The sequence below is a fragment of the Haliotis rubra genome, unplaced genomic scaffold (genome assembly GCF_003918875.1).
Source record: "Haliotis rubra isolate DU_JTF1 unplaced genomic scaffold, ASM391887v1 Scf30, whole genome shotgun sequence".
In the NCBI taxonomy this organism is placed as follows: domain Eukaryota; kingdom Metazoa; phylum Mollusca; class Gastropoda; order Lepetellida; family Haliotidae; genus Haliotis; species Haliotis rubra.
Window position 1 is genome coordinate 2,468,783 of NW_025766969.1, and position 27,449 is coordinate 2,496,231.

Below are 27,449 nucleotides of genomic sequence, written 5' to 3' on the forward strand. Positions count from 1 at the left end.
TCAATAACATTTGAACAATGATATGTGTGTTGTTCTTTCGGAAACATTCTATGGATGTGGGGGTTTGTTTTTGGAATCAAAGAATGCATCGTCCCTTGTCTTTAGCCGAAATCATTTGTCCGGAATAACAGATGAGTGACTTGTGTACACTTAGCAGATCTCGCCAAAAAATCAGTTTGAACTCAAATTCTTTCTGGTAAATACCTTGCACCCATTTGCTGCCACATTATCGTTTAGAGTCTTGTAAGTCAAGATGGCGCTAAATATAGACGTCCAATCAAACAACAGCTTTGAGCGAAAGAAAATATATGCCATGTTAGAGATGGATGCTGACGTCACTCCCGAAACGAAGCTATGTTGGCGAGTGAATCCAGTGTATTTATTCCATTTGATCAGTTTATTGTCTACTTTTGACTCACCCTCGATTATCCGGCGTATTATTCCCTGAATAATCGAAGATGAGTCAAAACGAGACTCTGTGCGTCATACCCACCTAGAATGTATATCGGGGCGATGGATAGAAACAGTTTTCAGTCTTCGATCTTTTTTTTTGGTTGGTTTAGGTTTAAAGAAGAAATGATGAGAATACTAGTCTCAAAATCTGGTCTCAAAACCAGATTCTTTCGACTTTCAAACCAGATTGCAGTACAAGTTTTTATAGTGGTATTTTTATAGTGGTATGTTTTGGGTTGTAATTTAATTGCAAATTCAGATAACATTGCAAGAACATCCGAGGTATCGTCTTACATACGAACATAGCTGGAGGGAAGACTCCAACCTCATAAATAAATAACGAAACGAAGAAAGCTTTCAAAGAAAACAAAATAGTTTTGTTGGTGGTCTATTTTAATTGCGAAAGACCACACCACCTCCTTCTAACAGATTATTGGGTATTTTTCACATATTGAGCGGGAGAGGGTGACATTTTGGGCGGGTTGATTGATCCTGAAATAAAAAACGACGCATTAAAGTGCTCAACTCGACCCGCAGCACTGCGGCTACAGCTCGCCGAAATCGATCGAACCAGCAATAGTTAGAACCTGGAGCCACAAGCGGATTGGAAGAAGCCTGAATATGTGGCTTTTATTGCAGGGTTTATACAAAGTCAACATCGGCTCCTAGCGGACCTATGAAAGCAGTTTGATTTAATGCTTGTCCTTGATGACGTCCGTGCAGATAAGTGTTGAAGGAGCAAGCTTATTATTCTGGACATAGTGGTTTAAAGTTGACATTTTTTCGAATCGATTTATCTCTACGGTTTAATTCTGTTAAGTACATCCTTCTTTCAGATGGTTTAGTTGAAGACGAGAGGCGGGTGGTCATAAGAGGGAGAAATGCCATGCCCGTGTATGGTCCACATTGTGCATTTGTTATCTTCAGATGTTCCGGGTGGCCCAGTTCAGGCTGCGTTCTCTTGTCACGCACAAGTTGCGCGTTTCTGTCTTTCGTTTTTTTTGTGATACTGTGTGGTGTTGCCTTAGCTTGGTTCAGACCAAGTACGTTCACATGTAAGATGTGATATACATGACTATATGCTTTATAATCTGGTCACTGGCCTCGAAATTCTTTAACCTACCACAGGGTAGATAGAACGTATGTGCAAAAGAATTCCCAGTCTTGTCTATTCCGAGAAACAGATTCCATCTGGTGTAAATGACAACTAGCTGTGTAAAGTATATGAATGGAACACTAAAAATCAATGATGTCGCCAGGTGTTATTTTAGTTGTTGTTACCAATATTCACTCCTGGCTCTAGTCGCTTAACAACAAACTGTAGTATTGCTGACGGAGTGTAAAATTCATTCACTCTGCAACAAACTGTGATATCGGTGACCCTGTGCGTCAAACATAATTTACTCAGCCACAGTCTATAATATTGCTGTTTCCAGCGTCAATCTAGATTCACTCAGCACCAATACTTTATAATGCTGTTTCCAGTGTCAGACTAGATTCACTCAGCAACAATCTTTAATATTGCAGTTTCCAGTGTCAGACTAGATTCACTCAGCAACAATCTTTAATATTGCAGTTTCCAGTGTCAGACTAGATTCACTCAGCAACAATCTTTAATATTGCAGTTTCCAGTGTCAGACTAGATTCACTCAGCAACAATCTTTAATATTGCAGTTTCCAGTGTCAGACTAGATACTTGCAGTTTCCAGTGTCAGACTAGATTCACTCAGCAACAATCTTTAATATTGCAGTTTCCAGTGTCAGACTAGATTCACTCAGCAACAATCTTTAATATTGCAGTTTCCAGTGTCAGACTAGATTCACTCAGCAACAATCAGTTTCCTCAATTCACTTCATAATGCAGTTACCAGTGTCAACTTGATTCATTTTGATTCACTCAATCCTTTATAATGCAGTTACCAACAATGTGTAATATTGCTGAGTGAAACTTGATTCATTCAGCAACAAACTGAGATACTATTCTAGGCTCCGATGCAGTGATATTCCACAGGAAACAGCCTCGGCACTTTGGATGCAGAAATGCATGCTTGAAACAGCCCTAATAAATTCGACTGATATTCCATAGCTACTTTATACCAGGTGTGACAGGTAGATATGCTATCGGACTATACAATTGAACTGATGCTGAGATACATGTGTAGTAACAGTTGTTGGATCGTTCTCACGTCCGTGGTCCCGATCCACGAAGCGTTCGTAGGGCTACGACCTATCGTAACACTGTACTTTACCATGGACTTACGAATGGCGTAATACTGCGGACGCTTTGTGGATAGTCTCTGGACTACTCCCTCGTGCTAACTGTCATCATCGCAACTGGGTCTGACATTACGATTAGTTCTTGCCTGTCATCGATTAGTTCTTGCTTTATGTATTGTATCATATGCAATTCTCAGTATGTTGCCTTTCTACTACTGACTAGTACTACAGGAACTACTGCTGCTACTACTATTTCAAGAGTTACTACAACTGATGCAACTACATCTACTTCTACTCCTCCTCCGCCTCCTCCTCCTACTACTACCACCACCACCACCACCACCACCACTACTACTACTACTACTACTACTACTACTACTACTACTACTACTACTAAAGCTACTACCACTGGTATTACACGTCTGGTGTCCCCCACCATACTCACCCACCCCAGCACTGATATCTACTCTCATTACTACTGCTACAACAACAACAACAACTACTGCTACTAGAGCTGCTACAGCTGCTACCAACTGCTACAACTCTTCCAATACTGGTACTGCTATTACAAGAGCTACTACCACTGCTACTGACAACAACACAACAACAACTACTTCTACTACTCCTACTACTACCACTACTACTACTACCACTACGACTACTACTACTACTAGGGCTGCAATAACGTCTACAGCTGCTACATACTACTACCAGGACTGCCACAGCTACTTACCTCTTCTACTACTACTAGAGCTACTACCACAATAACTAAGGCTGCTGAATTAAAGGAAGATGAGGTGGTTGCATTTTGAGACAATGTTGATGGTGATTACACGATGCCAACCAAAAGTACTAGAATCTGTACTTTACTAACAAAGTTAATACTGATTGTGTCCTTCACATCCCGACACCTGGCTTGTCCGGTGGAGACTCGTTTATAGACAGACTGCCGTGATATAGCAACACCACCACCTATTGTAGCGTTAATGCACCACGCCAAACTGCTCATCAAATAGCTACTATTCCACCACTCGAGACATGCTCATTTCTTTACTGTTCACAGGGATTTCGTTTTAGTATCAAGCTTTGTGTTTACCTGAAAACGGTCATTTTAACAGACACTCTAGTGTCGCCCACACCAGATTGTCCTTTATGTTGGACTTAAATTAATGCTTTCCTGAAATTAGAAATAAAATCACGTTTAACTGCTGAGCACAAAGCACTTCAGTAGCCAAAGTCAAGCCTGTTATCAGTAACGAGCGTTTATTAGGAAAAAGTGGTTTACTTCTGTTGGCCACTAACGACAAGTGTTTGGCGATAACATGAGGTTAGTAATAATTGTTTATAAATACATTGTGGTTATTTGCATTTAGTTCAGAGCACACATTCTCTCTGGTCCCCGGAACTATTTGCACAGAGATAAGAACAAGGGAATGAGGTATCGTCTCAAAAGCTTAACCGCGTTTGTCCATATTCATCAGATATAATATTTCAAGATGTTTTTACAATTTAGAATTGAAATTTTAATGAACTTTGAAAAGTAAACAGTAGTGATTCAAATGATTTGCATAAAAGTGGATGAATACAATGATAACGGGAAAACTATTTTGAGACGATCCCCGTCTTATTACAAACACTTTCCTGAACATTATGGAACGTCGTTGCCGAAAGTGTCGCTGTGGAATGGAAAACGACACTAGAGTGGACGCCAAGAGGCTGTTACAGGTGGCGTACACAGGTGTCATAAAATATTTACTTGCGATGGTATAAACTTGAATTATGTAATTAATTGTGACAACATCATATAGTCTATTTGTGTGCAGTTTAGTTTGCAATAAATTCATCATCGTACGGGGATACTTTTTATAAAGTTTTATGAGGCTAAAATAAAAACCACAAAAAAATAAAACAACTTACGTTCAAAAACAGATGGAAATTTAATCTCTGTGGGTTGTGTGTTTATGGTAGCACATACATATTTTCGGTTTGGGTCAACCAGGGACAAAATCCCGCCGCTATGAATGTCATAGCAATGTAACTGATTTTATCATAGTTATATTCATGCTGCAGAACCACGTTAACGGGAATATTGTCTCCTTCCACTCAGCTGCAGTAAGATATCGGAGAAATCTATTTAACAAGCATAATATGATGGAAATGCAACCAAAAACCCCAGTAAACTTAGAAAATATACATCCACATTTAAAGACCGACATAAATGATTCTGTGGCTCGTAAACTAAAGGAGATGCTATTTCTGTAATGTTGATTTCCCCTGTTTTGTCTGCTGCGCCCAGTGTAATCTGTTTCGTCAGATGATAAAGACAAGCTTGTTCTCTAGCATCGGCGTTACGTATGATCTTGACCACACTGAATTTCGAGCACTCGACTCAACCGAATTTTATTCCCTCTTTGCCCAGATCAGTTAATTTAATCGTTATTTGGGGAGTTCAATGTTCCAAAACTTGCTACGACAACGATATAATCCCACCCACATCAGATACTTAAATTTACTTTCCATGAAAGCTCTCTTCTTTCAAAAAATGTTTCGTTACTGGTGCGTTATTGCTACTCAAGATTTCGAAACATCCGAAGCTGGAAGCTATCCTAAAGCAAAGTAGACGATGCTTGAAGTCAGTGAGTTATATTTATTCACTTTGTCAGGGCACAGCAGGAGCCCAGTTTCATACTCAATATGCCTGATCACCATTTCTTTGCCACTTTTTCTAGTTAATAGGTTGTGACACAGATAACGCCGCCATCTTGCCCCCCGCAAAGTGCTTGTCAATATATAACGTTAGCAATAAATGGATTTAGTGTTGAGAGAATAGGGCTTTTGTAATTGTAGTGATTGGCGGCAGATGGCGCGCTTGTTAAACACAATTACTGTGTTTGTAATCTATAAATATAACTGTTACCCCGACTGTAAAACCAGTTGGCTCCTGTGCCACAGCAGACGATAACCTGTCGCCATCTTAGAAATCATTTTATCATGAGAAGGTTATTTTTGCTGCACACGTGCCATAACAATTGCCGGATATTAATAGTCACGAAGATATATAACCCCACGTTATCATCGTGAGGTGATGATGAAGATGACAAATAATTCATGGTTTTTTACGACCCAATTTGCTCTGAAAACAGGTTTATCAACACAATGTGACTTTGAAACATGTTCTGCTCTTGTTCTTCTTTGAAAGTCCCTACGTGTTCACATAGCAGTACATACGCTTACTTCAGTTGGCCGAAAGGGGTAGCGTGGTTAGTGTGTACGCTCATGGCGATGAAGACCCGGTTCAATTTCCTCGATTGGTAGGTTGTGTTGAGCTGATTTCAGACGAGGTATAGCTGGAACATTGCTAAAACTCAATAGACTTGGTTGATCATAGAATCCCATAACCATTTACATGTATTGTAATACAATTCAAATGCTTTTCCACTAAACAAACCATTCATTTTCTTTACCACCGCAAACAAACACCCCATTGTATTTTGGGCATATTTCAAGTGTTCGTTTCAACATCCCCATCCCATCAACTTCTTCCCTCTACCCGGAAATCTAGTGGATGCTTTTTGGGGTAAACCTATTAAACAACCTACAAACCTTCTCTCCACAGTTTCCTGATGCCATTTTAACCTCGAACTGACACCTTTATCACATAACCTGTAAAATATATCGTGTTTACGTCAAACAAGCAGATATCCTTAACATCGAATCTAAAACAAAGAAGAGGCCTCACCAGGAGCGGATTTTGTAATCTCCCTTTGTGAAAACCTGCAACACACAGAACCAAACCATCGCGCGCTGAAGATTGGGTTGCTAGGTAGCGTTGCAGATGGCGTGTAATACTCGGTAGCTTTAAGTGGTGAGATATCAGAACCACCCTGACTATCCTTCAGGTATATTACAGTTGCTGTTATCCCAGTCCAACGCCACCCATCTGAGCGCCAAAAAGTAAAAAGACTCCCTGCTGTCTTTTAGGTATTATGCTATAACATGTTAGTCTGGCAACAGAAATGAGCCATGGTGAATCGTAATTCTTTGGCACAAAGTTACTGTATTTTCTTTCCTCATTATATCTTCGAAAAATATTGTGTGTTAGGCCAATACAACAAACACGTTCTAGATAACTCATGGAGAAATAGAGAAATCACTCGAATTAGATTCAATGAGCCCTATTCTACTTTCGGAGTCAACAGATTCGAGTGATTTCTATGACTTAAACCGTATAATGGTGGGTGTATAAATTGTCTCTAGTTTTGTATAATGACCTTAAGTGTGGCTTGTTTAAAACGCAAATTCAGAATGGCCAGTGAAATATTGGCCCTGAGTCAACTGCGAGAAATGGCGTGAAGTCATTATAACGAAGTCGGCTAATGCTTTAAAATGATGCAAATTAGGGTCATTTAACTGACGCCAGTGCAATAACAAAGGTAGGGTATAAACATGTTATCAACCACGATGTTTGACCTACTGTGAGGATGATACTCACCTCTATCTCCACCGTCTGTCTAAATAGTTATACTTTTGCAGCTTAGCCAAATCGTTTGTGCCACGATTAAAACCAAGAAATTGTGTTTGTATGTGTTCGCCGGGCCAGCCATTTGTACCGTACGATCCTAAAAACTAAAAGACATTTATATGAGGTAGCGCCATTTCTGCTATAAAATAACTGCTTAAATCCTCTGCTACAGAATAATGTTCTACCGTTCAGTTTGTGTGAGTATGGTTTTACGCCGCTTTTAGCAGTATCCCAGCAATATAATATCACGGCAGGAGAGAGAAAATGGGCTTCACCGCACCCCAGCTTTTACACCCACAGGCCACATGTATTGTAATTATGGACTGTAACACAATAATCCAATTGTCTCTGCATATATAGATGTCGCTGTAACCCATTCCAATAATATCCAAGAAAATCTCGCCTCAGATGACTTAGACTACACTGATTGGATACATTATGTAATCAGAAAACTGAAGATTTGCGCATGGTGAAAGACACAGCCGTAACCAGTTTAGGCATAGCTTTTGGAAACAGTAACATATTTACATTGCCAATAAGCGTAATGTATACAAACACACGTCCAGTATGTAATAGTCTTGATCGCAAACATACAGTAATCTGGTTCCTTTACAGCTCAGCGCAACCATTCATTGCGATGGTAATGGTGTCTGTAGACTGGGTCCCAGTCATACATCCTTCATTAAGACTTCAAAGCAGCCGGATATTGCATCATCTCCCGTCCTCTGTTATCAAATTGTGGTCTTACAGTAACATCATTACTGTTACATCTCGTGGATCATTATGGCCATGCAAACAATTCTATTTTCCTCTGTCATAATCTTTCCACAGTAAACTCGAGGGAAGGGTCAGTGCCAGGAAACTAATTATTATCGAGTAAACCTTCCCTTGTCTGTTCAAGGAATATATAAAGAACGTATGCTATACTTTTCGGCCATTCTTCTCCTTGGTTATGGAGATTTATTCAACACGAAACCATCTACGATGGCCGCGAGTTCAGCGGCGGAGAACATAGTTAGTGATGACGTCACAGGTAGCACTGCCCTCTGGCGGTGAGTCTAGTGATGTCACACAATATTGTCTGGGTAGCGGATAACGAGGCTATGGAGTCGTGAACTCCCTTGGGAGCCTCTAATTGAGGAGCAGGGAGAAGAGATTATTGATCTTATTCTGTATTGAAAATCATTAAGACGGCCAGCACGCTGAACTCTGTCTCCCCGCTGGCCTTCTTACACGTGTCTGTTCCTATAAGAATTGTAAGCTTGAAGGATGGAAAGAATATTAAGCACAAAAAAATACTAACGTATTCTAGTATTGATATTGCTTCTTATTCCATGCTTTTATCTCAGTAATCAATGATCATTGAAACGCCCTTTGCAACGATGATTGATAATTTGCTGCTTGTGTATCACATATATTTCGATCTGGAGTAAATATAAGCCCAACCTTTTTTAGTGCCACTTTAAAATTAACAATCAAAGTACTGATTTTAATAACGGTAATTAGACACATGCAGTAAATGTAGATGTACAGCAGCATATGTTATTGAAGATTATGTTGTCTTTACGTTACTCTACATTCATGCTGAATTATTCCTTTTAATTATAGAATTCTTTTATATATATATTTCAGATTTAAAATCGTTTGGTACAATACTACCCAATTTTGCAATTGGTGTGTCATATATGTTGTATTGATGTGGTAAAACATGATAAAATTCCCTATAGAATTGAACCCGTTATCATTATTGCATATAGAGCGTCCTACTCACCGTATCGTACATGAACTCATTGCCGGCCAAGTCAGAACGAGGCCAGGTCACAACTCAGTACAAAGAGCAGTGTTGCCTCTACAATTATTGCCTCTGGTTCTCCAAACTTATCTATTTGCACTAAGCTGGGTTTATTTACACACGAAGTCCCACGCGCGTTTTGCCACGTAGAGATGCTTCTTCATCTTCATGTGAATGATTATAGATCCAGCGGTTTAAGTTTTCCAGATTTTGTAAGACACATGTAGATGTATCTGAGGACGCATGCTGAACATTCTCCTACGTAGTGTGATATTTGTGTTTCCTTTGATTCCAAAACATACACGACCCAAAGCACGTATACTTCAACGTCACTTCCGCCATGCTAGCGGTCATATTACAGAAAGTCATATTTGTATTACATGGCTGTTATAACTAATTCCGGCAGACAGTTACATTACTGAAAGTCTGTCGAACACGCCCTGCTCTGTGTTGTTGTATTTTACAACACTGAGGTTATTCAGTTGTTCAAATGCACGTGGTATTGAATGACAATGGTTTATTAATGAATGAGACTGCATGAAACATATACGTACTGCAGTACAATACCCAGGATTGATTACAGTCTGCGTGTATTAACTGTAAAACATCAACTGAAAAAACTGACCTGCAACACAATAAAGATTGCATCGCAATACGTTTATAGAAGTACTTGTTGATAGTGACACGTGTCCTGAATGGAAATACTAATGAAGTACACCAGACAAATAAAATTAATAAACACGATTCTTTCGGTTTACTTTAGTGACAATACAGAAAGTCATTTTTGTATTACTGGATTTTTTTAGTTACTATCGACATACCGTTACATTATTGAAAGTAAATAGAAGACGCGCTGTTTTGTGTTATTGTATTTTGCAACACTCTAAAACACTTTATTCAATTGCTCAAATGCTTGTGGTTTTAATTACAATAATTTATTAATTAACATGACTACACGAATCATCTATGTACTGCAATACAATATCGCATTTACACACTGATTGATTACAGTCTGCTTGTATTAACTGGAAAACATAAAAATGCCAAACTGTTGTATCCTTATTATGCCAAACTGTTGTATATGGTGCCAAACTGTTGCATCCTTATTATGCCAAACTGTTGTATATGGTGCCAAACTGTTGCATCCTTATTATGCGAAACTGTTGTATATGGTGCCAAGCTGTTGCATCTTTATGATGCCAAACTGTTGTATATGATGCCAAGCTGTTGCTTCTTTATGATGCCAAACTGTTGTATCCCTATGATGCCAAACTGTTGCATCCTTATGATGCCAAACTGTTTAATATGGTGCCAAACTGTTGTATCTTTATGATGCCAAACTGTTGTATATGATGCCAAACTGTTGCATCCTTATGATGCCAAACTGTTGTATGCTGATGATGCCAAACTGTTGTCTCTTTATCATGCCAAACTGTTGCATCCTTATGATTCCAAACTGTTGCACCCTTATGATGCCAAACTGTTGTATACTTATGGTGCCAAACTGTTGCCTCCTTATGATGTCAAACTGTTGCATCCTTATGATTCCAAACTGTTGCATCCTTATGATGCCAAACTGTTGTATACTTATGGTGCCGAACTGTTGCATCCCCATGATGCCAAACCGTTGCATCCTCATGATGCCAAAGTGTTGCATCCTTATGGTGCCAAACTGTTGCATCCTTATTATGCAAAACTGCTGCATCCTTATGGTGCCAAACTGTTGTATCCTTATGGTGCCAAACTGTTGTATCCTAATGATTCCAAACTGTTGTATGCTTATGATGCCAGACTGTTGTATTTGGTGCCAAAGTGTTGCATCCTTATGGTGCCAAACTGTTGCATCCTTATGGTGTCAAACTGTTGCATCCTCATGATGCCAAACTGTTGCATCCTTATGGTGCCAAACTGTTGCATCCTTATGGTGCCAAACTGTTGCATCCTTATGATGCCAAACTGTTGCATCTTTATGATGCCAATCTGTTGCATCCTTATGGTGCCAAACTGTTGCATCCTTATGGTGCCAAAGTGTTGCATCCTTATGGTGCCAAACTGTTGCATCTTTATGATGCCAATCTGTTGCATCCTTATGGTGCCAAACTGTTGCATCCTTATGGTGCCAAAGTGTTGCATCCTTATGGTGCCAAACTGTTGCATCCTTATGATGCAAAACTGTTGTATCCTAATGATTCCAAACTGTTGCATCCTTACGGTGCCAAACTGTTGCATCCTTATGATTCCAAACTGTTGCATCCTTATGATGCCAAACTGTTGTATACTTATGGTGCCAAACTGTTGCCTCCTTATGATGTCAAACTGTTGCATCCTTATGATTCCAAACTATTGCATCCTTATGATGATGCTTATGGTGCCGAACTGTTTCCCCATGATGCCAAACTTATGGTGCCAAACTGTTGCATCCCCATGATGCCAAACTGTTGCATCCTCATGGTGCCAAACTGTTGTATCCCTATGGTGCCAAACTGTTGCATCTTTATGATGCCAATCTGTTGCATCCTTATGGTGCCAAACTGTTGCATCCTTATGATGCCAAACTGTTGCATCCTTATGGTGCCAAAGTGTTGCATCCTTATGGTGCCAAACTGTTGCATCCTTATGATGCAAAACTGTTGTATCCTAATGATTCCAAACTGTTGCATCCTTACGGTGCCAAACTGTTGCCTCCTTATGGTGCCAAACTGTTGCCTCCTTATGATGCCAAACTGTTGTATGCTTTTATGCCAAACTGTTGTATCCTTATGTGGCCGTGCTGTTGTATCATGATGGTGACCAACTGTTTTACCACCATCACTACGAGCTGTTGTATCCTCATACTGCTGTATCCTTATTATGTTAAACCAACAGTTGTTGGTTGGTATTAAGAGATTAGCACCTTATCGATGCACTTTGTCTGTCATACAGACCCTGAAACAAATAAACCCACTACAGCCCATGACATTCTAGAATATGTGGCGAGACTAGATTACCATAGTTTCAGGTTGAAAATGAAGAAAGTATCTGATCTCCCTTTAATTATTTCATGAATCTATTTTAGGGACCCTTTTTACTGTCAAATATGTTCATATCGGAGACTAGATGTTAGTTTAAGATGCACTCTTTCAGTAGTATTGATTTGAAAAACATGATCTCTTTATGCTTATAGATTTTAGATTCCAGCAATTGGATGTGGTGATTCTAATCTACCGTGTCCCCTCACCTTGACCCTATCTACCCTAGACGTCAGAATTTGTGTCTATTTATATCTGACCAACCATCCTTGTGAATGGGATCTCTAACACTACCAAGTAACCAATATCCGGATCTCCACTTCTCCATTGCTAGGCCTCCGCGGTAGTACGCCATAATTTCCGCTATTGATTAATAGCAATATCTCGTTGGATTAATACAGGAACATAACTTCTATATATATCTCCTTGTCAGGGGTCAAGACCTTACGGAATAGCACCAATCTAGGTTTTGCCAAAAGAGAACCAGAAGGCTCCAAACAAAACATTGTTAACAGCCAGTCGGGCCGATCATGTTTATAGACTCTGCTATGTATTATGTATAGCAATCATCACGATACGATGATTGATGTTTCAAAGCATTAATTGGTCGGCCTAGAATTTGTGATAGGGTCTGGAGAAGGCCATTGGATACGTGTCCATTCCATTTGAATTAATGGTCTGTTCTGGAGCAATGAAGCAGCGGTTATATTATTTTGAATAGACGGAGCCCAGCTTGCACTGCTCGTTGCATCGCAGTTAACCAGTCCTTGCTGCTAGCCGTGGCATTCGACTGCGTCTACTACTACTGATAGAGATACATTTACCTCATCGTAATTCATACATATTCATACAATGGATATACAAATAGAGAGCGGATACCTTTACCGTACGATAAATCTGAACACTCCGCCTAAGATGGGAATCGCGAAAACCGGTTCTGGTTGATTGATTGATTGATTATCAGTCTGTCTCGAGTGGTCGAGTTAAGTACATGTATTTTACCTTTCCCATTATTACTCCAAACCTAGCGGCGTTGAACTCAAGTCACTCACTACCAAACAATACACGTATCTTAGTGAATGTAACACGAATTGCTCACATCACAGTACTAGCTTGCTAGCTTGCCTATTCCTGTGTTCAAAATATGGTTGGTTGATTGATTATTTGGTTGGTTGGTTGGTTGGTTGGATGGATGGATGGATGGATGGATGGATTGATGGTTGGTTGGTTGGTTGGTTATCACTGAGTGTTTCAGTCAAGAATCTTACATTTTTCAATGTTTTGAGACAAACTGCTGGTTTCTCGGTCAAGATTTGCCCAACATGCGTATCACCACCAACGATTGTGTATTGCCTTATATCTCACAAGATCCTACAGTTTGTGATTCTTGAAGCCGCACGTGTATAAAGCTTTGTGACTGACTGAATGTACCATAATGATACATTTGTTGCATAATCACAATTACATATACGTGCCATGCGGTAGATCCCAATTATATTCGTTAGAGAGACAGATATGCTCTTCTCAGCAATCATTAATATTCCAGAAAGTATAACTTTGCCAGTAATTACCAAAGTATACGGCTTTATTTCAACTTGAATAAATTCACTAGACTCAAATGTCAAGGACGTATGCCATAGTAAATGCGCTATAGCAATCTTAACGATGTACAAGTCTCAATCCGTGACAATTACCTGTTTTCTGAGAAGGCTGTCATTTTTGATAATCCATCATTTGTAGCAATAAACATCTTGGTCCGTTTAATTCCCATTCCTTCTTTTGCAACATTTGATCTCTACTGCTAGGTCAAGCTAGGATTTGTGTGATTGAGTCTGTGATTAAATGTACGGGATTTGATGAGAATGTACGAGATTTGATGAGACTTCGATATGACGGAAACCATCTCCATTTTGGACTCGGTCCAACTATCGCTAATGTAGAAAATGTAATTATACATGTGGGATCACTCCCCTAAGTTTTCGCGCCATTATTTGCCTTGGGTGCCTCTTGATATATACAATTCACATAAACTGGATTTCTAACAGTGAACCGCGGACATTGATAAAGGAGCGCCGATTTAAATCAATTAACATAATTTCAGACTCACTAAGCTAACCACGTGTTGAAACAATGTCTGTTTCACACAGCATCTGGACCTAGGCTCAAAACACTGCAGAACTCAGTTTTGAAACTGGAGGATTTACAGAAATAGTTGAACGGTTACTGCTATATCGTGGCGAACTTTCCCGTTGTGCTATTGAAAAACGAGTGAAAAGAGTACTCGATGGTTGTCTTCAGATCCACATGGCAAAATGTCTACAATGTAAAGTTTGTATGTTAGTTGTAGATCTATGTAATATCGGACGCGAGAGATAGTTGTTCTTTTGTTGTTGCGTATGTTCCTATGCGATATGGGGCGGAGCGGTGGGGTAGCCTAATGGTTAAAGCGTCCGCTTGTCACGCCGAAGACCAGGTTTCGATTCCCCGCATGGGTACAACGTTTGAAGCCCATTTCTGGTGTGATATTGCTGGAATATTGCTAAAATCGGCGTAAGGCCATATTCCCTCACTCACAAAAGAAACTATTATCTCTCAGTCGGTCATATACTTTTGATTTTCAACTGAAAACATGAAGGAAAACAAAAATCTAAGGATAGTCAACTTCTTTATTGCAATGAGTGCGACGTTTCGGTGTAGGTACTAACACCGTTATCAAGCAAGGGATACCTACACCGAAACGTAAACGGTGTTAGTACCTACACCGAAACGTCGCACTCATTGCAATAAAGAAGTTGACTATCCATAGAACTTAGTTTTCCTTCATCTTCACAACTTCTAAAATGCCTCTCAAAGAAACTGAAAACATCTTGCTCAAGTGAACTGTTCCTGCATGTAATCAGCACTCTTTTAATGATGCTCCTAAAACGGTTTTTAATTTTTAATGCAAAAAATGATTTAAAAGTTACAATTTCACAAAATATTTCGCATGATACACACTACTTCTAAAGGATATCTCAGACATCCTAACTTTGATAATCAATAAATATGCTTGTTTCCGCACACATGTTCCACACACTCGGTTTAACTCTCAGCTTCATGTGCTATTGTGGCAGATGCATTTGTGCTACCATGCCTCGTCATTATCTGATAGGCGTTAATGTTTTAAAAACATTTTAATGTGTTTATATATACCATTTTACGATATACATTAACATCCCCTACAGTGTAAAGAGTTTTAACGGTGAAATGCAGGTTATTGTCGGAAATATCACTATGTACATAAAATAGGCACAGAATGCTCAAATAGCATTGATGTTACATGTGAGAGACACAAATGCTCTCTCTGGCTTATTTCATAAATGGGATTTGGGACCTGAGCCCACAAGATTGAATTTGATTTTCTCCTTGACATTTCACACTAACACCCTCTCTGAGAATGGGTTTTGATTCAATTATCTTCGAGTCGGGGCAAGCAGGGGAGTTTATGTCGCATGTAGAATGCTTAACATCAGCCGAGCCAACGCCGACCAATGCACAATTTCCCAAACTGGAAGTTGTGTTGTAGAAAAAAGTCGATTTAATGTGAAACAGTTATTAAATATGAATTAATGTTGAAATATGAAACAGTCATTGACCAGACGTTGATTTCTGGAAACTGGACTGTTATTTATTACAAAGAGAATTGATACTTTAGTTTTTTGCGGAATAAATTAATGTTACACACGCTTCTGATGAGAAGATAATGAACACAATAGCGTCTCCGAAGCTTAATGTACCCATATGCTATTTCAGTTCTAATTGGTCGGATAAGATGAAACATTCACTTTAATATTTTATCAATTTTAATTCAATTATATATTTTTGTCTCAATGATCATATTCATCCGAGCACAATATATAGTGAATGCGTTGTGTGTGTTGCGAAGCATGAAGTGTAACTGTAGCAGATGTGACTTAAAGAGCATAAAACATTCATTTTGTTTTCATGGCGCTTTTAGGAACCTGTGAAGACCCGGGTTAGAATTGGTCTTAACAATGAGTGAGTGAGTATAATTTTACGCCGTTTTTAGCAATATTCCAGCAATATCAAGGCGGGGAGCACTAGAAATCGGCTTCACACATTGTACCTATGCGGGGAATCGAACCCGAGTCTTCGGCGTGACGAGCGAACGCTTTAACCACTAGGCCACCCCACGTTAGTCTAAAAACAGACACGAGTGTAATAAGAGGCGACTAACGGGATAAGGTAGTCAGACTCACGGAACAGGTCAATGCGGGTAATCGTAATCCTATAGCTCAAATTTCTATGCTCAATCACTGGATTTTCTGGTACAGACTCGAATATTTACATCAAACAAACAAAACAATAGTTATTTTTATCTTCTCGCTATATGTGTCGCCCGCCCGATATTGGTTGAACATCGCTAAAAGCGGCGTAAAACCATAAACACTCACTCTTCTCGCTATACAACGTCATCAACACCGTTTACGGGTTGGTGAAAATAAGAAATAACTCACATACGTAAAAAAGGGACGTCAAGAGTCTAAGTGTTCATTAGTCGCGTAGCGAGCAGTATCTATGCACTAAACGTCCCATTTGGCAACATGACTAGTTGTCGGTATGTCGTTGCTACAATTTTGTCGCCGACTATAGATCATGGCGCTGACAGTCGTAATTACTAGATGGAAGAAGACTGGTTTTCACTTCTTTCATGTAACTCTCAACCAGACATTGGTATGATAAGTGGACAGGGAAATAGTATTATTAACGTAGGAATGCATGAAGAGTACTGTTATAACACATATTGCACGTCCTGGTAGATACTGCTATGTGCGGACATCTCGAGGCATACAGATCGGACAGATTTGGTCGACAATAAGTATCGGTAAATCTGAATATAAACCGAAATTCATTTATGGGATCTAAAATTCAGACTAATACCACGTGATTAAGGAAGTGAAAGGTTTTACCTATTGAGCAATGTTATCGTATCGTCCGTTTTCAATACTGTAAGATTTTTCTCTGATGCCAGACGCCTATTATGCTGAAATTTTGCCTGGTTCTTATCTGTAATGACGTTCCTAAATATGCGCTCACAGACTGTTTGTGAAATATGATACACAGTATAGCGGGGATGTTCAATTAGGTCTTGTCTGATTATCTGAACATCTCGATCGTTGTCTAAATTCTGCTCTTTGACCCCACTAGACGCCACCCTCCCCGCGGCTCACCCCTCCCCTTCAACTACCCAATCCGACAATGGCACCACCAATGCTGTTTAATGCCATTCATGCAGACAGTTAGTGTAAATGTGGCGATTTTAAAGGCCGTTCTGTCCTTCCATCTTTCGCTGACTGTATTTTTGAACCTATGGTCTATAGTTTTTTTAAAGTAAATGTTTTGAGGTGCCATTTTATCGGATGTTTACATTAGTCATTGTTTAATGTCAATACCGAGACACGACGTCCCGATTTACCGTTAGCACTTCATATGGTTACATCACTGAATCATCATTTTTAAAAATATCCATACGTAAACACTGCTGTATCTAACACCTGTACGTAACACAGTGTATAATCCCAACTCCCCAGGAATCAAGATATCAGAGTTATATTTCTCAGCCCTTAGAAAACACATCTCTGCCCGAGCCAATTAATTAAATCTACACGAGCGGGCTATCCAAGGCTCTCAACAACAGTGGGTGAGCGGAGGAGAACTGGAGATTTGATTAAATTTTCCAATTCCACTGCGCTGGTATCTGTGGCGTTGCCAGCCCGGGGCTTCTTGTGGCAATTAGGTATAGCAGACCACGAGCCGGTCGAGAGATGTCTTCCACCACTTGACAACCTGTGTCCCCTCTTTCAGAAATGGACGGCCCCAGTAAGAGCGGCGATCAATACCGGTGATGGCAGCATGAGGGTGGCAGGTTTGTTGGCTTGGGGAAGGTTAACACGCCATTGGAAGGATTGAATACCGACGGATAGAGACAGTAGGGATCCAATACACCGGCTACGCTTTGCTACTGTCATTGTCTACAAACCTGGTAAGTACCGTTAAACATATTTCACAGATTTGTCCATTTAACTACCATCTTAGTACGAGCTTCCCACCCTACGAACGTTTCTTGCGAGAGTGCACTGCCTGTCTTCGGGAACTATTTTTGGTTGGAACCAGTGTAAATTTTGTTGTTAATCCTGTAAATATTCTTGTTTGAGTTTATTATGAGTGAAACTTGTTGCATGGGTTCGCAGTTTCCGCATAACAGCACCACAAGGTGTCTTCAACGGCACGGTAGATATTGCCGTGTCTGTCATTTGTCAATAATATTGGAATAAATAATGTATATATTTGATCCAGCATAGACGCGCGCTGGTTCCTTTGAGGGGGAAGGGATACAGTCTTATACGCCAGGAACAGCTATGTTTTTATATGTACGCCAAGGTTGATATGGTATATTCTCACTGTGATGCCCGTCTCCTTTTCCTCGAACCATGATAAGTGTAAGAGTTCAACGTTGTAGCATCGACCAGATTTGCATATAGATAGAAAACCAACATGATCGGAACGTTTTAGCATATGTCGAGTAATTATATAGGAATATTTAATCTACCGAACAGTAATAAAACATATTGTCATATTAATGCTGCCCCAAGCGTGGGTTTGTTTATTTTGCCAATCAGGGTTATGAATTGTTTTTCTTGATATAGTTGTCATGTTGTTTTCTTAAATCTTTGATCATGCAGCGTGCAGATGAATTCATAGAAAATTGTCAATATTAATTTACAGTGTAACCTACGTATTATATTGTGATATTAAATAGGTACACTGGATACGCAATAACAAATGACTGCATGGTAACTATTAGAATACGCATTCATGGTGAATACAACACGACTCTTTTTACCATGACTGGACTGGATGTAAATGTAGGAGATGTAAATACAGGGGATGGGGATGACGGCTCGGGGGTTTAGTTGGGGTCGTTTCGATGTATCGAATATATTTATTCCACTTCAAGTACCGGTTGTGGAGGTCCTGTCAACAAGGCGGCGTTACGGCTCAGTCTGCCATTAATATGTCCCTGTGTACATGCATCTGTAGATCTCACAGCTGAAACACTCAATACTAGGCAGCTGGCGTGAAATACTAACAACGGAAGCTAACGGGTTCCTGGAGGCTACATCACCTAGTAACGCTTTTAGTCATGGCCATGTTTATGAATATGTAGTTTTCCTCATGACTCCGGACATATCGGATTCACTAATGGGATCGTCCATATTTACAGTGTCTTCAAAGAAAGAACATGCGATTGAAACACACATTTTTCGTCAACTATGTAAATGAAATATTGAGTTTTGACAGCTTTAGGACGCATATATGAAACAAAATATTCGGAGTTTTGATCAGTATTGGTTAGGTTGTGCAATCTGGCACGCTGGAATCGATGAAAATAAGGGTCAGGTGTTGATCGTAAGTCAGCTGATAAAATGAATTGTACATCATAAGAATCACAATTCTGTGTATACCGCCACCCATCGATATAAAGCTTATGAAATTATTCACATCAAGACGATGGTTTTGGTCGGGTTGCAAGTCTGCTACACATATATAATTTTGCCCATAAAATGTCATGTTTACGCATTTGCGAATTGGTCTTGCCCCGTTACGCCGTGAAACTTTCAACGTCATATATCAGATCATTCTCTGCATCAGCTCGTTTGGTTCTGATTTCTTCGTAAGGTCATTTCATATCCGAGCTGGAAATGTACACCCCATTCTGACTTCGGTATGCCAGTAATATCATTTTAGTATCAATCATCACTACCTCCTTCATTATAACGCATGTTAACCCGGGCTATGTTTCTATAATCAGGGAATATAAAGTAGGAGTACCTTACACGATTTCTCCGTTGTATATACCACTCATTCGCTATAACACATCACGTGGACGTGAATATGCTTTGTTCTTGCCCCGTTGTAACGCTGTTTAATCAATACCTCGTGGAACAGTATCCAATTAGCGAACTGTTTGCGACACTCAGCTCCCATAGATTACCATGATAAACACTAGCAATAATTGCGGTGCTGCTTGCTGTTTACCAATGCACTCTACTATAATTTCATCAATGACCGCTCGCTATAGTGGCTATCAAATTATCCTAAACAGATATCATTCAATATCCAAGCTTCGTCTTATCCTGTCATACGCAAATCGATAGGAAAATCTGTCTACCATTTCTAATGCTGGAAATGTATTCGGGGTTTATTTTAAGCTATTTGCTTTTCGACATTCTCTCTTTGGTGTTCATAATTGTCAAAGCGGAATTCTCACTCTGTATCACAGCAGCTGGGCTGCACTCCATCTTGAATTGACACCGACATTGGATAACTCATTGATAACAACTAATCCGTTAATTAATTTCGTATTGATCAGTTCAAAAGATTCAACACACCGTTTTGTTACACGCTATTACGTAATACGACAGCCACCTGGCAGTGGTCACGTGCCCTGCGCCACCTACTGTTCGGGATTTTGAGACGTACAGTGTAGACAAGAGCCATCGATTGGTGTACTCTTTATCCCCAGTGCATAAGTGTATGCTATTAGTACAACTACTTCCTGATCTCAACAAAATAACACTATGTATACAACATTTGTTATATTTGGGATTACACATTGTCAGTAAAGTACAGATTCTAGTACTTTTGTTGAGCTGAGTCCCATCCGGGATTCGAACCCATACCCTTAGAGTGTGGCACTAGACTAACAACTAGTCTCTGAAATGAACATATTTTACTGAAAAAAACCGTTCATAGTAAAAAAATATATATATATATATATATATATAATGAAAAGGAGCCCTGAGACTTTCTTCATTTCCTGAATCTGAGGAAATCTAGACTTGCCACATTTTCTAGACTTGAGTGGGCTTTCTTAGACTTGTCACATTTTCTAGACTTGTGTGGGCTTTCTTGGATATATTTGCTTCAGGGTCTGTACGAGAGACTAAGTGTGGCACCTTATCGCCAACACACAAAGTCTGCCGCCTAACCCGTTCAGCCACCGCGGCTTTCACCATATTCAACTAAATGGTGTCGTAAAAAAAGCAAGTGTAATAAATTAAAAAAGGGACTTTGTCATTGCATTAATATGTCATTATTACTTGTTCACTGTAACATAAATAATGAAATTTTCAGCGGGCTAAAAAGGGTCGTTTTCCTTCCCCGTCTTGTTCATCAACATACAAAAGTGTCACTGCTACATCTACAAAGCCGTTTCTGCTTTCATGAAAGATTCTCTAAGAACACAATAGTTATCGCCTATACATGATGTACTGAAGAACGCTAAGATGATATCCTACACATGCTATACTGACGTGTGCATACGTCCTGCACGTGTTAGTAAGGCAGAACCCATAAGGATCACAAGTTAATGCTGTATCAGACATGATCAGTACTACGCCCCCTTACTTTCTCACGGAAGTATATGACGAGTCTACCTTTTGTCCAAACTCAGTACCACTGAAAACCTGTCATGGCAACTGTCGGCACTGCAGGGATCAAGTTAGACTTGCGCAAGTCTCTAAGGTAATAATTAATAGTTTGAATAAATAATTCTGTAAAAAAAATATAAATAACAGAATGGCGTCCTTACTGGTCGCTTATCTAGACTTGCCTCATTGAAGCATAGAATTACTATGCATTCATGGGCTTAACATTCAGTACAGCCTTGGAGCAAGGCTAGGAGTAAGTGAATGTGTTCGATTTATGACCTGGCTTAATGGCGAAGTAGGGGTACCAGAAAGGTTCTTTTCACAGTGTACCCGAACACGGGATGGGGGAATGCTTTAACCTCTAGGTTACCCGTTTGCTCGTAAACTATCTTTACTTTAACAGTTGCTACTGGTGAAAACCACTACTGTCCGATACAAAGAGGTCACTTTGATTTTTAGCACGTGGTGTTCGGAACACTCAAGAACACTTTATATTTCTCTAACGGAACAGCCCCAAGCAATAAACCTTTGCCTCCCGGGAGACGTGTTTACGCAGAGAGTATTAACCCAACAGTTTTCACCCAGACATCGACGAAGGATTACAGCAAATGAATAGCGACAGATTGCATCAAATCAAGGCTTCATGATTAAGCCACAAAGCCTAAGTCGAAAGGTGGCGATATTTGGTTATCATTAGATTTATTTCCCGCAACCCTGGCCTGGTCGTGTCTGCCTGGCAAAGCCTTTGTTATGGTTCAACCAGTCAGGACACGGACTAAGCCGGTTTGCACTGCGGAAGTACACATGCCCAATGTGCGTGATTGGTCATCCGATATAGTCCTAGCCACCGGAAATACGCGTCACATGGCCAAATAGATCATCCCGCGCTGAATGGCTGCAAGAGAGGCGATTTGTTGACTGTATTGGAACTGAAAATGCTATTTATGGAACATGTACAAATGTCGGTTCAAATGAATGTAACCACGAAGAAACAATTTTGTTGAATCCGATATACATAACACAATCTCATCGGTATGTACCGTTGAAACAGGATCATTTGACAGTGGAAAACATTCATGCGCAAAACTGAAGAAACACCATACATATCTGAAGATTACAAGACTGTTTTCACAATACCTTTTTAAATCAAGAAATACAGTTATATAAATAAAATGCTAAGCACTAACTAGACATTAAAGTTAAAGACCGTCATTGCACATGGACGAACACTGCCTACACTGCTCACGCTTCCCTTCCCTGCTTCAGAATCGTGTACGGGCGTAGCGGTTGCCTAGTAGTACAGGCGTTCGCTCGTCACGTTCGATTCCCACATAGATACAATGTGTGAAGCCCATTTGTGGTGTCCCCCGCCGTGATATAGCTGGAATATTGCTAAAAGCGGCGTAAAACTAACCTCACTCACTCACTCATACTCGTACAGCTAACACTAATTCAATGTCTTTTTTCGTAAAAATATGAATCTTTTTAACGATGTTCTTAACACAACCTGTTAAGTAAAATCGGCTCCAGTAAGATTCGAAAAAACACGTTATACCAACACATCTTATATCAGCCATATTTTTCAAATTACTGTAAAATTTGTGTGAATGAACAACCTCGACATGCAGCAAATTGACACAGGATCGTGTTCTGTCGGACCCCACGCGCGCTTTATGATAGGCCGACAATCTCGAAGTCCTTATCTGGTCATCTCCGGCACTTCAAAGAAGTCTTGTTACGTCACCCGGTACCATGAGATATGTATGACCCCTTCAAGATAACTACATACAGGCGGGGAGATGATGGCAAAAATGCGAGATTAGGGCATAAATCACCTTTCTGGCAGCCCAGATCGAGAAAAACCGGCTGGGAATGGTTTTGTGTGATTAATACATCAAATTGTTGCTTAGTGTTCGTCTGGGATGATTAAACTACAAAGAGTGAGGTTTCGCAAAGACCGAACGTACATATTTACAACGCTATGCTATTATCTGCCATGTAACACAACAGCTACTTGGCAACTACATATATATCTACATTTTATGTTTTGATAATGATTAACAGACCTAAAAGAAACAAATGATGGTATATATTCTGTGTCGTGCACCTCGCTTGAGAGAAATGCTATTGAGGTAGGTCGTAATGATTTCTGGACTAATTACTGTGATGGTGACACCATTTGTCGCAGTGAATGGTGTGTTGGGATGATGGCAAATAGAACTGATTCAGTATGTCTCAAATGAGAGACGCCAGCTTCATGATATCTAGCTTTTTGTGAAAACTACTGCAAGGCCTCACAGGCCCAGAGTGGTTGCATAGATATTTCTACATCGATTAATATAACACGAACGTCACCACGTATACAGACAGACAGACAGACAGTCAGTCAGTCAGTCAGTCAGTCAGTCAGTCAGTCAGTCAGTCAGTCAGTCAGTCAGTCAGACAGATAGATAGATAGATATTCAGAGAGTGAGTAAGTGAGTTTAGTTTTACGCCGCACTCAGCAATATTCCAGCTATATGGCGACGTCTGTAAATAAACGAGTCTGGACCAGACGATAGATAGATAGATATATAGATCATGAATTATTCAAGCAACAACACAAGGGTCTGTGCGGAACCTCCAACACGCTTTCCTGCAGTAAAACCATTTTGTTATAAGAGGCGACTATAAGGGAATCCGATGGTTAGTCTGGGTGACGTGTTTGAGGCATGTCATCGTATCCCAAAGTCGAGGATGGATGCTCATGATGTCGATCACTGGATAGTGCAGCCCAGGCTCGATTATTTACAGCATGTCGCCATGTAGCTAGAATAGTGCTTAGTCAGCGTTCAAAACAAACAACATACTGTGCTTCCTCGTTTTAAAAGTATATTCCTACCATATCTACATATCGCCACGTTGTACTTGCTCCGTGTCTAAACACCAAACCCGATAAGTATCTACAGATGACGACATTAGTCTAAATGGTCTTTTAATTGCGTTTCGTGTGTGACGTGCGCATGCCCAGTGACAAAACTCTTATCTTCACCAGGGGCGGTAACCTACCAGTCTCCCGAATCCATCGACTGCCATCAAACTGTGAACTGTATAATGGCTGAATTGTAGTTCGCCACCGTGCTGACGTCATATGGGGATACATGTGTTTATTCTGACATACATCATTTGGCCTATGTCGAGTTCTGCCCCGTGCCATACAACCCCGCTGTTTTTTACTATTTCCACTAAATCTGCCTGTTGAGAGTAACTGCACTTTAATCTAAACGCAGCATGTAGACGTTGAACGCCGATAAGAGTTCCTTTTCAATGTTTCCGTTTATCCTGCTTTTCCTCCTTTGGCTATTTTTAAAGTCACTTTGGACAAGAAATGTGTTGCTAATTGTCCATATATTGTTTCTATGAGAAAATAAAACACAAATAATGATGCTGCAAGTAAGCAAAATAACATTATTGAAGGAAGTTGTACTCTTTTACTCTTAATAATAGTATACATAAATACATTGATCTTTGTTTTAGAAACTAAACTGACGCTCAAAAGAAAGTATACAACATGTGTGATGGTGGCTAAAAAGTCAACCAGAAGTGGTTGTCAGATGGTGATACATATGTAGTTGACATCTCTTTACATTCTCTTCACATACAATCGTTATCAAACACTTCTTTATCTCGACATACGGTCCTTACTACTTTCTTTTCAAAGCATGGCTCATGAAAGTAGCATCTTGGCCAAAGCGTTCGCCCTAAGTTCTGGGTTCGATTCCCCATATATTGTATTACTGGGTTGCTGCTACATTGATGTAAAACCACCGTCGTTCGTACTGATACCTAAAGGGCAAGTTTCCCTATCCTGTTCTTCACTGATGGCATCATTGGTGGTATGCATAACCTCTCTATCTCGACATTTGCCTCTCATTATTCATACCAACATTCTTGTGGAGGTTCTGTTGCTAACTGGTTTATACAAGTACGTGTGTTCTCTATCTCGAAATCTATCCAAATTGATCGGATATTTCTTCAGTCGATAAACACTGCTTTCATAGACCAATACGAAACACTCATTCACACTTTGGTTTTTCACAATCTCCGCTGCTCTATTCTTAAAGCTATCTTGTTACCTTCTGAAAATCTGTGCAAAAAGGGCTACGTGTCTGTGTGTTTAGTGCGTTATAAAGAACATTCTTTGCAATCACATATACACATGCATTTGACAGTATTCCAAATCTAAACGATAAGCCACGTGTGCTTGTACGTACAAAGATATACGAGCAATTTGATATAAACGACAAATGCACAATCTGCTCAGTTTGAAAAGGTCGGATCATCTGTTCGAGGTTAATTTGTATTAAGACTCCCCACTGAAAGTCACGCCAAGAAATTCGCACGTGTCGTAGACCTTGTTCAATTACTGGGATAATTACAAAGATCCGTCATTGATTTGGTTCTCACAGCCAGTTAATCAGTTACGTATTTGCGCTAATGGCTCTGAACACAGTAACGTCCCCCCGCTGACGGTATTGGATGAGGATGTACGTATTTTGTAAGCTGTAACTTGACGATATTACGGTGGGTATTTCACCCAAATGGAGTGGAACTGTGGATACACTCACAATGAATGGTGTTCTCTGAAATATGGGGCGCTGGGGTAGCCTGGAGGTTAAAGCGTTCGCTCCTAACGCCGAAGACCCGGGTTCGATTCCCCACATGGGCACGATGTGTGAAGCCCATTTCTGGTGTCCACCTCCGTGATATTGCTGGAATATTGCTAAAAGCGGCGCAAAACTATACTCACTCACTGAAATATGGGTGGCGGGTGGAAAATACGGCCTGTACTTACTCACGAACTCAATCAGGGTGTAGGAAACTTGATATCAAGTTATGTGTGTTTTTAACTGAACAGTTCTTAACAGGAAATAGTCTGTCATGCAGACCCCGAAACAAATAGACCCAAGAAAGCTCAGACAAGTATAGAATATGTGGCAACTCGAAATCAACACAGTTTCTGAAGATGAAGAGAGTCTATTGGTTCCTTTTCATTGTATTTTACGATTCTAATTTATTGATCTTATTTCTGTAAAATATATTCATTTCAGAGGCTAGATGTTAGTCTGATCAGAAAACTACTTCCACTGTGTGTTCTGCTTTCCGAAATGTATGTTCACGGGAACTTATGACTTATGTGATATGTTTTCCATAAATGTCTATATTGAATGATTTGTTGACCTTTTGAGAGACCCTGACATTGATTGAGTGTGTATGGTTATCCTTTTAGCAATACTCAAGCAACATCTCAACCTTGGACACCAGAAATGGGTTTCACACATTGTAGCCATGTGCAGAATCAAATCCGGGCATTTAGCATACTGGGATACTCCACCGCCCCTGTTGAAGGTGGTGAATATGCACTATTATTTGCAGATAGAGGGTGCAGATTACAAGTCATCTGGCACATGGCATTTCGATGAGCAGAGTTGCGCCATTTGGCCACACCATCTCATGAACCTTGGTTCCAGTTCTAATCCAAGTAAATTTAGAAGTACTTTGGACTGCCTTTTCCCATTAAGGCTGGCAGGTGTGCACTAACTGAAATAGTGGCGTAAGTTCACACACGCACGCGTACGCATGCACGCGCGTTCACACATACACATACACACACTAACGCGCTTGCGCCCAGTGAAGGGCAGTTATGTATTGATAGATGTGTGTAGCTGCATTTAGACTCTGTCTCTCAGGTGTACCAAACTTATCCATCCGTTCAAGCAAACAAGGTTAATGTTACTTTTATTCCATTTCAGTTAGATCTTAAGTGTGTCTTCGCAGAATAACAGCTCAGTAAGTCTAATTCCAGGACTTTGCTTTTCCCCCACCATGACACTAAGCAACACACGGTGCAGTCAAGCCCACGTCGACCTATTGGCACCTTTAGCCTAGCACATGTAGGAGTTGAAGTAACGCGAATGTAACAC

General features: G+C 40.1%; 1 protein-coding gene across 13 annotated transcripts in view; it reads left to right on the plus strand.

The window, feature by feature from the left end:
* Positions 1-27,449, plus strand: part of LOC124282593 (potassium voltage-gated channel protein Shaw-like) — a 133,763-nt gene that overhangs the window by 13,896 nt on the left and 92,418 nt on the right. For all 13 annotated transcript variants that reach the window (XR_006900200.1, XM_046718610.1, XM_046718603.1 and 10 more), the window contains exon 2: positions 17,858-18,035. The gene's annotated coding sequence lies outside the window, so the exon portion shown is untranslated. The remainder of the gene's footprint in view (positions 1-17,857; positions 18,036-27,449) is intronic.